The 12,992-nt window shown below is 36.5% G+C and overlaps 1 protein-coding gene across 7 annotated transcripts in view; it reads right to left on the minus strand.

The window, feature by feature from the left end:
* SPOCK3 (SPARC (osteonectin), cwcv and kazal like domains proteoglycan 3) overlaps nucleotides 1–12,992 on the minus strand; it is a 159,100-nt gene that overhangs the window by 46,491 nt on the left and 99,617 nt on the right. The gene's annotated exons all lie outside the window — the stretch shown is intronic.

Consider the following 12,992-nt stretch of genomic DNA (forward strand, 5'->3'; position numbering starts at 1 on the left):
TGTGGTGCGAGACTGATTTGAATGTCCATGCTAAATGGAAGCAGACTGCATTGGTTTTATCTGTATTCAATGAGCAAATAAACACAGCAACAATATTCATTGTTGATAGGAAGCAATAAAGAGTCAATTTTAATAGAATTTATCACTGAATTTCTATCTCTAAGATGACATTATCCTGGTAAAAAGCGTTAATGAATAAAATGAAAAGCTGTGCCTAATGTAATTCTGGATAGTGACTATCTTTTTTGATACAGAAACAGATTCATTTGTGAGGTTCTGATCTCTGTACTTACAGCTCCAACTCAGAAACCACAGAAAAGCGAACTATATCTGAGAAACAAAATTGTTCTTTCAAGCATATAAAAATAATGTAGTTAAAAAACATATAAAGAGAAAATAGTACCATTGTAAGCATTGTCACTCTTACTTTTTCTTCCAATAAAAGAGTTCTTTGCATAGAGATCTTTCTCTGGGATGTTTTGTCAATGTATTATCAGGAAAAACATAAACAAGAAACAAAGAGGGGAGAAGCATCTATAAAGAGCTTTTTTCCAAAGCAAAAGAAGAAAGATTGTTATGGAGAACACTTTATCCTTGAACAAAAGATGCCAGATGTCTCATTAAATAGGTAAAGGACACAGAAGCATATGAGTCAGAAAAGCAATTCAAGTAACAAATAAAAATATGAAGTGTTTGCTGTGCATCACAACACTTCAGAACAATCTCACCAGAATTTTTCTCTTTTATTCCCAGACTCATATTTTGTTTGTGTACATAACTTCATTGTAATGCAGTTACATTATTTAAATCGCAGGATTTCCAGAGAATGTTAAAGTCAAAGTTTCTCTCTCTCTCTCTCCTAAAAATATGTAAGGGGTGGGAACACTGTAGCTATGAAAGAATCAAGGAGCCTCCTGAAGTTTCCACCAGTAAGTAGATGCAAGCATTGTGAATTTACAGAACTTTATCAACTTTTTAAGCACTCAGACTTCTGGTCTTGTCACACTCTCATGCAGTTCTATATCTTGCATGACCTGAAGTGCATCACTGTATCAAAATAGTACATTTTTGCACCACTTCCAGTCCTAAAAAGACAGAAATAATTACCTCAAATTTTGTGTACTTCAGTAAAGTCATTATTGTACTTCTGTTCTGAATGTGTCACCTTTTGCCAAAAATGCATGGTTAAAGGAAAATGACACTAACAGAACCTTTTAAATCTCTCAAAAAAAAACCAACATAGCTGTTCCAAATGAAAGTTATATAGCACTAATATCTCACAAAGGACTAGAAAATGGAAGAAAAGCAAACAGCTTCCCATGTCGATTTTGAAGCAAATGAATACTTTTTCTATCTCAGTTATCCTGGCTGTACAGGAGAGTGCTTGCATTACTATGATTCCTACCAGCCCTCTCTCCAGAAAGTATATGACCTAATTCATATTTTAATGCTCCAACCAGTATTTGGAGTTTGGGGAATGGATTATCACTCAAATTTAATACTCATCTCTGTTAAAAAGAGATGTCTTATGTCTTTCTATTTTTAAGATCTAAGAGTTTTTATTATTCAAACTTAGTAGTTTAAGGATTCAAACCTACAGATAATGGTGCTTTTGGCTTTGATTACTTCCCTTGGTGAGACTGACACTTAATATTTGACATATAAACCCATTCCAGGTCTGATTTACTGAGAAACAGAGTATGAGAAGTGAAGAAAAAAAAAAGTAATACTCCTATTTAATTTCTGAAGATTTCTTTAATTCTTTCTTGAGAGATTATTATATTATTATAATGTTGAGAGATTATTTTTTTAAAAGCTCCAATGTTCTAACTTTGATTCACTCGAATGTTGCTGAAAAGACTAGTCAATACTACACAGGTGCTTCAGCTAGCAACACAAGTTGCAAGTTTAGTCTTTTTTATTTATTTTTCTTTGAAGTTGTCTACTCAGTCCTATTTGAAAATAATGCTATCCTTTGAAACACTAAAAATTTAATGCTCAACACCTGACACAGGCAGAGATAAAAGAGGTACTGAGTGAAACACAATACTTCCAAATCAGTATTGCCATTCACAGCTATGATAAAATTTTACCCTTGCTGAACTCCTTTTAAGGATGGGCAGGCAGCAGAGATATATTCATTTTTTCAGAAACAAAGCAACATCATGGTGCTTGCATAAGCTGGAAATGAATAAAGGCAGTTCTGACAATTTCCTATTAGCAGCTAACGACACCAGGAACAGAACTCTGGTTCCAACCTCTTGACATCATTCCCCAAATTAACAGTGCGCTAGGATACTGTAAAGATAGCTCAGTTAAATAAAGGTGGGTCAAACTTCCCTCAATGTTACTCGTAAACTGGTAGAAGAGCAAGCATCACACCTGAAAGAAACACAGAAAAAGGAATAACTGGCATGCAGGCTATGAGGATGCAATGAGAAATAGTGGTCAAAAGGGAGAGGGGGTGTGAGGGGATTCATGGCAGGGCAGTAGTCAAAGAGCTGCCTGTCTTCCCAAGCATATCTCTCTCCATGGCTTTTCAATGGTCTTGGAAATCTGGAGAATTAACAGGAAGCTGGCAAATACTGACCCAGTCCCACTTCCATGCCTGGTAAAATTGTGGCGAAGATTATTCTGGGAGTTACAGAAAGATGTTTGAAGGACAATGCAATCAGTGGTCACAGCCAGGACAGCTTAATGAGGATGAAGTCCAACTGGACAATTTCCTTTTACGATGAAGTTACCCACCTAGCTGACCAAGGGAAGCCAGTTAATATAATCTTTTTGGATTTCAGTAATGCTTTCAATGCTGTCTCTCACAGTGCCCTTGTGGACAAATTGTCCAGCAGACAGCTGGATAAACCCATCACGTGATGCGTGAGCACCTGGCTCATGGGCTGGACACAAAGCACTGTGGGGTGAAAGGGATAACATAGGGGTGCATCAGGCTGGTAACCAGTTACTACTGGGGTCCTGCACAGCTCCACTGTAGGGCCAGTGCTCTTCAAAGTCCTCATAGACAACTTGGATTCAGGACTCAAAAGTATATGAAGTAAGTTTGCCAATGACATTCAGTTGGGAGGAGGTGTTGACTCCCTTCAAGGCAGAGAGGTCCTGCAGAGAGACCTGGACAATAAGAGGGGTGGGCAATCAACAACAAAGAAAAGTACCAGACCCTGCACCTAGAATGGGGCAACCCTGGATGAATACAGCTGAACTGGATAATGAGATGCTGGAAAGCAGCGCTGTGGAAAGGCAACTGGGGGTCCTGATTGATGGCAAGTTGAATTTGAGTCATTGTGCCCTGGTAAACTGTTGTTATCCTATTGCAAAGGTTTCATACCTTCTTGGTGATTTTCATGAGCAGCTCCTCACAGCACTGACTCTTTCTTCTCAGTACAGCCAACAAACTCCACCTCCCCTCTCCCAACCAACCTGCTCTTTTATAATACCCCTCTTAATTGGATCCAGCTGTGGCCCATTAAGGGCAGGCTTGTTCTTCATTCTTGATAATTAGCACAGCTGTAACTCCTTAGGGGTGAGATTACTTACACCACTATCTCTAGTCTCCTACCTTCTATCTATCCACAGTAAACAGGAGGACCAACTGTGCTCTGGTGGGCATCAGGCACAGCATCCCCAGCCAGGCAAGGAGGAGGGGATTGTCCTGCTCTACTCTGCACTGGGGCAGCCTCACCTCAAATCCTGTGTGCAGGTCTGGGTGCCACAACATAAAAAAAGATATTAAGCCATTAGAGAGCCTCCAAAGGAGAGCCACAAATATGGGGAAGGGCCGTGAGGGGAAGCTCTATGAGGAGTGGCTGAGGTCACTTGGTCTGTTCAGCCTGGAGAAGAGGAGACTGAGGGGAGATCTCACTGCAGTCTGCAGCTTCCTCATGAGGGAAAAAGGTTGGGCAGCACTGGTCTCTCCCCCTGGCGAGCAGTGACAGGACTCAAGGGAATGGTCTGATGCTGTGTTAGGGGAGGTTTAGGTGCTGTATTAGGACACGGCTCTGCACCCAGAGAGTGGCTGGGCACTGGAAGAAGCTCCCCAGAGAAGTGGTCACAGCACCAGCCTGACAGAGCTCAAGGCTCTCATGGTATCACTCTTGGGGCTGTCTTGTGCAGGCCAGGAGTGGGACATGAAGATTCCCATGGGTGCCTTCCAACTCAGGTTATACTATGATTCTAGAGGCTGGAAGATAAGCTAAAGGATATCCTATTAAACATAGAAGAGTTTAGAACACAGAAATATATAAAAATAGTTATAATATTAAAATAGGCTAAAATATAATATAATTCAATACAGAAAACTCCTATGTTCTACTGTTACATAGACAAAATAATCAAGATATTAACAGCAAGCTGGAGCAACTTGCTAGACACCCATTCTAAAGGAAATAGAATGGATGATCTAGTGATCATTAAGAAAAACTGAATGCTTTTTAAAAACATTATACGAGGATATATGTTAGTGCAACCTACAAAACATGTAAGATAATTTCACATAGTTCTGGCAGCATTGTACAGCTTGTGACAAGGTTTCAAAGACAGGAATTAAATGGAAAAGAAGTAACAGGAATAATGAGAAACCTAGAAAATAGTCACCAAAAAGAGGCTGATGGGCTCAGTCTTAAGAAAAGACTATTCACAAAACAGCTGTCAAATAAGCAAAAGATGCCTGAAAGGTACCTGAAAAGAATACCACAATGAATGTTACAAGAAATAATTGTCTTAAACTGCTGCAGAGAAGTAATAAATTAGATACTAGGCAAACTTTTTAAGAAGGGTAATGGCATCTTAATAATTGTCTTTACAACCAGGCTTAGATAAATCCATCAGGAGTTCCACCTGAGTATCTTATCTTGCTTTGAGAACACAGGGGGATCAGACGGCATCCAGCTTATTCAGCTGGGAAGCATAGTACAGACCTTCTTCAGGAATGAACCAGCGTCAAAAGATTATTGCTTGCATAAATCTTGTTCATTTACTGAAGAGTTTCAAAGATGTATAATGAATGAACTGAGAGATGGCACAAAAGGAAAGAAAAGTAATGCTTATACTGGTCTATTGATCCTAGATAATTTCATCAAAATTCTCTTGGGTACTGTGTATTGGTGCTCTCCTGAGCTCTTGAAAACCTGATATATTATTTGGGAACATGGTAAATATTTTTAGATAAACTAAAACAAAAATTAGTTGAATATACAAATGCTTTGCAATGTGAAATATGAACAAAAAATCCTTAAATTGGATATCCACATCTCACATATAATTTATTTGCTTTTATCTGCAGAACCATAATCTATCTGTAAAATGACATATCACACGGAGGGACAGTGTGTGAGACAGCTGTAAATTAGTTGCTATTTGCAGACTTCTCAAAATGTACAGGGAATAAAGACATATTAAAGTAGATGAGAAATTTAGTTTAACTGTCTGGCTACCATATAATAAAAGACATAAGAGTGTACTAACAACTTCCTGATTAGATAAAAGGGAGGAATGTCCATTCTGTGTGTTATGTGAGTGAAGAGACCTCTGGAAAAAAGCAACAGAATTAGAACTGCATTATAAGTCTACCCAAAAAGAAAAATAAAGTCCTTGTGCAGCTGACTCCAGCCATTGACTCTGGCAATTCCAAAAATTTTATCAATCTGCTTTTTCTCCCAGAATTAATTCTGTTCCTTTTTGAGAAGGCTTCAACCTCAGTGCAAGATAATATTTTCCACAACAGTACTGTCTTGCCAGGAATGTCTAGTGGCTTTTAAACAAAACTAACTTAAACTAAGTAATGAAGACATCCGTGACTTCTCTGGCAAGTGAAGAACAGAAGCCTTGAGGTACAGTCTGCAGACACTCCCCTCCAATCCCTCTTTTCCATCTGTATGCATCCTGGGCAGCTGGAAGCAGATCTGGTACACCCCTACAGCACAAAACGCATCAGAAATTAGCTGAAATGAGGATATTCATCTAGATGTCCAGTGAATACTGTGTCTCTTAGGTACTTCAAGCCCTTCATACTGAAAGACTGAAGTCTGGCCAGATACATCAACACACCCTTCTCTAAACAGATGCAAATCTGAAATACTAGACAAAGTGTGAATTCAGTTAAGAGTGTTTCAGATATTTTCATCTGGTGAGGTGCTGATACTTACAGAAATGCCTTCCAGAACACCATCCTATTTAATACTGAGCATTTAGTAAATTACTTTTTAGTCAACCAATAGTTAATATTTATGCAACTGCAGAGTCTCATCTTGAAAGGTAACCATCACCTTTAAGTGTACCTTATCTCAACAACAGCTCTGTAGAAGTCCCTGATACTTTTGTACATTTAAAAATCAAACAGGGCATGCTAACCAACTCTAAGAAAATATACACAAATAATTAAATTCAGATTCCCCCTGATAATTATCAGTTCATAAGCTATAAATAGAATTGCTGGGTTTATTTGGAATAGCCCTTAAAGTCTATATGTTCCCACCACAACATGCTTGCAGCTCTTTCTTTCCTGTATATTTTCTAGATGATCAACAACTCATGGTCAGAAGATTTCTGTACGATGCAATCAACAGGATCTCTGAGAAAAGAGCTCTTTGCTAGAGTACCACACAGATATATTTTTCCCAGTATCATTGTATGTTTCGCACGTAGCAATCTTTCCCACAGAGCTCCACATTCATGCATCAATACAGATGTTTTCTCTCTCTTGTTAGAAGCTGGAATCTCTGATAGCTGGACAGATAATCTCTGATTACTCAGTACTATGTGCTTTCAACTCATCTTCGTGCTGTTTTCTTAACCATTTTCAAACTTTATTCCTATTACACAAAGCTTACATATATTCCCCAGCACAAAATTTGCCTCTACTGTATTTGGTGCAAAATCTTATGTGAAATTATGTCCTCAGATTTGAATCTAAGTCAAATACGTAAAGAAAGTATCTTTTTTAACTCAGTTGGTGGCTCCCGTCACCAAACACAGGGGCAGGGTGGGTAGGATGAGTGTTGATCAGGTGTGTTCCAGGTCCAGTTCAACACAGACCATTAGCTGATACAGAACATGGAAGGGAAGTAAAGGACTGCTTCATGCAATCACTTCAGGCTGGCTTAAAATGAAGGTGAAAATCTGGCTAAAGTTAATGGTGTGGTAAACCTAATTTGGAAAATTTTATGTAATTTGGATTTACTTTACAAAAAGCCGCCAAGAAGAATTTCAAGGCAAATGCAGCTAGGCATATTGCCAAGAGACCACATTTTCAACAAATTCAAGCTTAAGAAAGGAAAAATTAATGTGCAAATCTATCCACGAAGTATCACCCATCACATCTACAAATGCCTTTTCTCATCAGTAACTTGCTAAGCATGTGTATTTCTCACATAAAAAAATAGGGGTTTGGATAAAAAGCTTTTCAGCAAACAAGTACTGCTATTGAAAACGAAAACAACTGTTGAATATACAAATGATAAAGACATGCAACTAGCATTTGAGCAGAAAAAACAGAAAATGTGTATATTGAACCAAGACCCTGAGCAAAGAAAATCTTCGTGGTTGAAAGACAACTGATAATACATTTTTTATGAAGCTATGAATTAGAGAATTCTATTTTCATGACAAAATGAAAACCTGTATGCACAGTTTTCTTCCCACTCACCTTAACTCTTATCTGTTTCCTTCAATGCTCTGCAGTGCAGTAGTATAACATCTAAAGCTTGAAATCACTGAAATCAGGTCAACTAGATATTCAATCTTTTTCAAACACCCTGGAACACATATTAAATCACAGAAACATGCCAATAGATGCCTACTGGGATTATTTAAATTAGGCACCTACTTATCTTTGCTTTCCTACTTAGAGGCTATTAGAGACATATGATGCTTAGGAGCTTCTGCAAATCCTTCAAAGAACTTATCTGCTTTTAAAATCAGCTGTCTCAATTTTTAGACATCTACTCAGTTTTGAAAATATATATTTCATTATCTTATTCTATACATATGGCAATCAGGCTAACTAATATTTTATACCAGCAAGTAGGAACAGAAATCTTAACTAGTGGTAAATTCCTACTTGAAATACACTATTTCTAGTAAATTGAGAATAATTAATAATAATGTTTTTAGTATTTGTGTAAAAAATGTAATATATTTCCTCACATCCAAATCAGTATTTCTATTTTCTTGAATATAATAAATTGTGTAAAAAGATATTTCAAAATAAAAAAATATTGTTTTCAAAAACTTATTCCTAAAAGGAATAAAAATGTATGACCATGTTACATATTATATCATGACCTAACTTATTCCAAAAATATAAACATTAATGCAGTCCAAAAAATTTACTAAAAGCTTCTTGTAAGTATGTTTAACACAAAAAGCATAAATCTCTTTCTGATATATTCAAACATATACTCAAATCCATAAATCCTGACTGTTATTCAGAGCTCTTGCCTGTATAGCCCAAACCTCAGCACTTCATCAGGCTCCTTGTTTCAAACTTCTCCATCATATTTATCCCACCCAAGCTAGAGATGCAAATGTCACAAAATGTGACTCAACACTGTGTGTATGCAAAATCCTTGGTGCACCCCATTGCTCTCATTCAGTATTTTGCAATTTGAGAAATTTTCATGAGAGACAGAAAAATAAATATTGCTCAGATAAAACTGACTTTACATTTTCAAGTTCCCACTACAAATTTGGAAATTAACATTCAAAGAAAACATTCACCCATTTTTAAAGGTGAACAAAACCATTCTATTCTCCTACACAACCATCATAAAAACAGCTGACTGCATCGGTTCAAAAATCAGCTAGTAAAGCTTTTCCCTGATTTTCATCTGGCATGCAAATTTCTGAACAATGGCAATAGTAAAATAGAAGTAATGGTAAAGCTGTAAAACCTTATAACAAGACACAAATGGCTTCTAAAAGTGTGGAATTTTTTGTTAAAACAATTTGCTTATTCCTTATTAGTATGCATTATCACTGTACTTTTAATGTAATATGACTTCCTAAGCCATGCTGGCTGATTGCATTGCTAATTAAACAAGTTCAATTCATCCAATTATATCTAAGTTGAAATATTTATAAAGTTGCATGTGAGCTAAAATAGCATCTAAAGGGCATGTTCATTAGTTTCAATTACAGGAAAAATAATAAAAGTACTAAAAGCAACTGACACAGACCTAGACAGTCCATACTGGGTTATCCCATCAAAGTTTCAACGACATTTAAACAAACCAGTTTCTACTATTTCTGTAAAGACCCAAAGTATTCTCCAGGATCAATCAAGCATGACACATTTCATTTTTATCACTGTCTATTCATCAGTCTCATTCAAGAAAAGTTTATTACAGGCTTTTCATTGTTTGTGGGGTTTCTTAGGGGGAGAGAATGGGGCAGAAGGACAGCTGGCCATGGTTTGTTGGCATTTTTTTGGGGTTTGGCTTTTCCCCCGCCCCCCCATTTATCAGCACCATTTTTTATTTGCAGATTACCTCAGCCAGAAGTTCATTGTAACAGTACAACCCAGATTTGGTCTGAAGAAGTTTTTAATTTTTTTCACTTATAACGGGGTTATTTTGGCTGAGTGTTGCTTGGGCTTGGGAGAGACACAAATCCTAATTTTGAGATGCCCCTTTTGACAAAATCTCCTTTTATTAGAGAAACATATCACTGCTGGTAGAACACCTGGAAGAAGCTGCTTCTTGCAGCTGCAAAGTAAAAGAGCCTGTACACCGTCAAACAATTTATTTCAGAGAGATTACATTATTTTATTACTAAAGGTGGCAGGCAACAATTTAACCTTAATATTTTTGGCTACATTTCAACTGACAGTTAAGTCTACAGCAGATTGCTTAGTAACAAGGCAGATAAAAATGGAAAGGCATAGTAGATTAGCCCAATTTAACAAGTAAGACTGACATACATTGAATCAGGCCTGTGAAAAATACTTTTTACTAATACAAAACATCAATTCTGTAATAGCAATTCTGTTTCTAGCAATCTCTCCCAAAGCAGAAAAGAACTGTCAGCAGCTCAGGCATGTAACCTGAAAGCTCACAATACACTAATTAATACATTTAAATCAATTTAAGTTATATAGAACCACAATCCTTAAAATAACAACAAAGATTAAAAATGCCAATACGTATTTTTTTTGTTTCTTCCCAACAAGCTGTCTTATACCAAACATACTGCTAAGATATACAGATTATTAAGTTAAAATTTTAAAAATACCTGAAAATAATAAATATAGCAATGATGTTAAAAAAAAAATGTTAAATATGGGATGCCTTGAGAATAAAAATCTATTTCAGATTCATGCAAAATTATAAACATTATTTGAATGGAATATTAAACTCACTCCTTCCCACAGTGCAATTTTATCCCCAACTCTTCCGAACCTCCTCATAGAAAGGAATTGTAATCTGGGAGACTGGAGAAAGTATTTGAATATTAAAAGTATCTAAATTCACATGGCTATCTGTGGAATCTTTCAAGATTTTTGTCCTCTTTTCTGACTGCTTTTCTATACAGTTTGCATCTTTGTCTTGGAAGGTAGTTTAGACCCATTACTTTTGAAAAACATAATTATTATTGCTATTTACACATACAAGGTTGTCATCAATAACATGAAGCTTCCATAGGTAGGAGAAAATATATTCCATAAAAAATTCACTATCAATATGAAGCCATCCTGAGCAAAGTGTTGCTAACAATAGAACTGCCAAAGAGATTCAGGCATAAAACCATGGGGCCATGGGCATAATTTAAAGATTAAGTTATTTCTGCTGTGTTTCCAAAATGTTGTAAGCACCGGTCGTTGTTCTTATTTAGGGTTAGATTTTGGTGAAATGGGACTAATTTTCAACTGCATTCAACTTAAGTGAGAAAACTTCAGCCTATTATACCAAACATCAGAGCTGAAATCAAAATATGCAAAATCCACTCAAAAGAACATTCATCTGCATGACTGTATTTTTTTTCTCCTCTTGGCCATTTTTCTGAAAGTGCAGCTACAATATAGTGCAAAATGGGAGAATTTGTTCCAACAGAAGCATCCAAGCCTGAGCATGACCATCTCATCCCAGTTAGACCAGCTTTACAACATGTGCTGCACAGCAGTGAGAGGTCTCCCTGAGTGAAAGAATGGCAGCAGCTCGGTTACTGTCTCAGAACAACCCATCTGAGCTCCACTTCATGTCCTTTTATTTCCCTATTAATCCCAGGAAAGATGAAAATACAAAGAGGCTGTGTTTTTCATGGAGAATGCCAAGTACACAGGGGTACTAAAGCCTCATGAGACAGCACCGCTTGAGGATTCCTAGTGTAAGAATGCATACTACACTTTCAAGTGCCCAAGATTAGAGAAATGCAGAAGGTAAAAACACACCAACTGTAGAACACACACAGTGTTATTTAAAGCTATTAAGTAAAAATTGTACCACCGTGCCAAGGCAAGGTCAGGATCTTTTTATACTGAATTTCTTCCAGCACAATGATTCATGTTTACTTTGATTACTCAATATTTCAGCATGTAATATTTTTGTTTCAACATTGTTGTAATGCTAGTAACAAATATCTTATACCTGCCACTTTTCTTTTACACTGACTTCATGTGACTAATTGTGAGCTGAGAAAACAGTAAACCTAACCTGGACTGCAAAAATGAGAGGGAAACTAAATATCCTTACCTGACTCTGGAAAAGCTCAATTTAGGAGATAACTTTTCTTTCTAGATAGTCCAGCTATTCTATCATCTTTTTTTTTTTGCTTGTTTGCTTTCCAAGGCAAAACACATGTATGAAATACCTGTAGTTACATAACTTAATTCAAGCATTTCACGGACTTGTCCTGAAAAGCAAGGATATACTCCCAGAAGTGCATCCATCTGACAAATGTTAACTGTCTGGCTGTGTTCTACAATACTATTACTATTTAATGACTTATTTTCTGAAAATGTATTATACAATTTTCCAGAGTCATTGATGAATGCTTTCTAAATACAAGAGAAGTGCTGTATAAACTCCTACTGGAGCTTGATAACATAATGAAACAAACTTTGCCTGGAGTACAGGAACACAAATATTTGTCTTTAGTCAATTTTTAAAAACACTGCTCTTGAAATAACCTGGCAAGGACCTCTGTTTTGATGCAACTGGTAGCAACTGGTAGCAGAATACAAGATCCTCATATCACTGAAAATAAATATTTATAGACTAATATAAATATTCTGTGGCAATGACAGTTTTTAGCATTTTTCTTCTGTAAGCTGAGATTTGAAATCTACCATTACAAGGCAGTGGAAGAAAAAAGTGCAACCCAAAATATCTCTGATGGTATGTTACTTCTGCATTGTTGGCATGCAAGGGATATTGAGGCAGGATAACAGGTACTGCTGCACTGGAACGGGAGCACAGTGTGCCTATTTGATCCACTCATTCCTCATCATTCCCTTTGAACAGCTGCACCTTTAACACATGAACTGATTTAAAAATATCTACATCTCATCAATATTTATAGACTTTTGTACATCTACTCCAGACCATGAGAGGCCAGAAAGGTCACTTCTACCTACAGAGCTATTTAGAATACAGCATTCCTATATGGTAAAATAGGAAATAAACGATGAGGTTGAAGTGGGGTGATCTTTGTATTACATTAGGAAGAATATAGGGAGAGATTGCAATAAATGAAGTATACAGTATTCAAAAAATAAAAAAGTTGCTTATCCAGTATTAACTATATTAACTTATCTACCTCATCTATTTAAATTGCAAAATTGTAGAGGTTACCATCTGTGTTATATCTGTGTGCAGCCTGGACTTGAGACTTAAAGACTGCCTGAACATTTGAACGGCAATGCAAAGGAAATACTAAATGACAGCATCACCTCATATCTAGTAAGAAGCACACTTTTAGCTCATAAAAAACATAGGAAAGAGACTACAGTTAATGAAAATCAGAATACTTTTAAAATTCCTAAA

The sequence above is a fragment of the Passer domesticus genome, chromosome 4, assembly GCF_036417665.1.
Source record: "Passer domesticus isolate bPasDom1 chromosome 4, bPasDom1.hap1, whole genome shotgun sequence".
Classification (NCBI taxonomy): Eukaryota; Metazoa; Chordata; class Aves; order Passeriformes; family Passeridae; genus Passer; species Passer domesticus.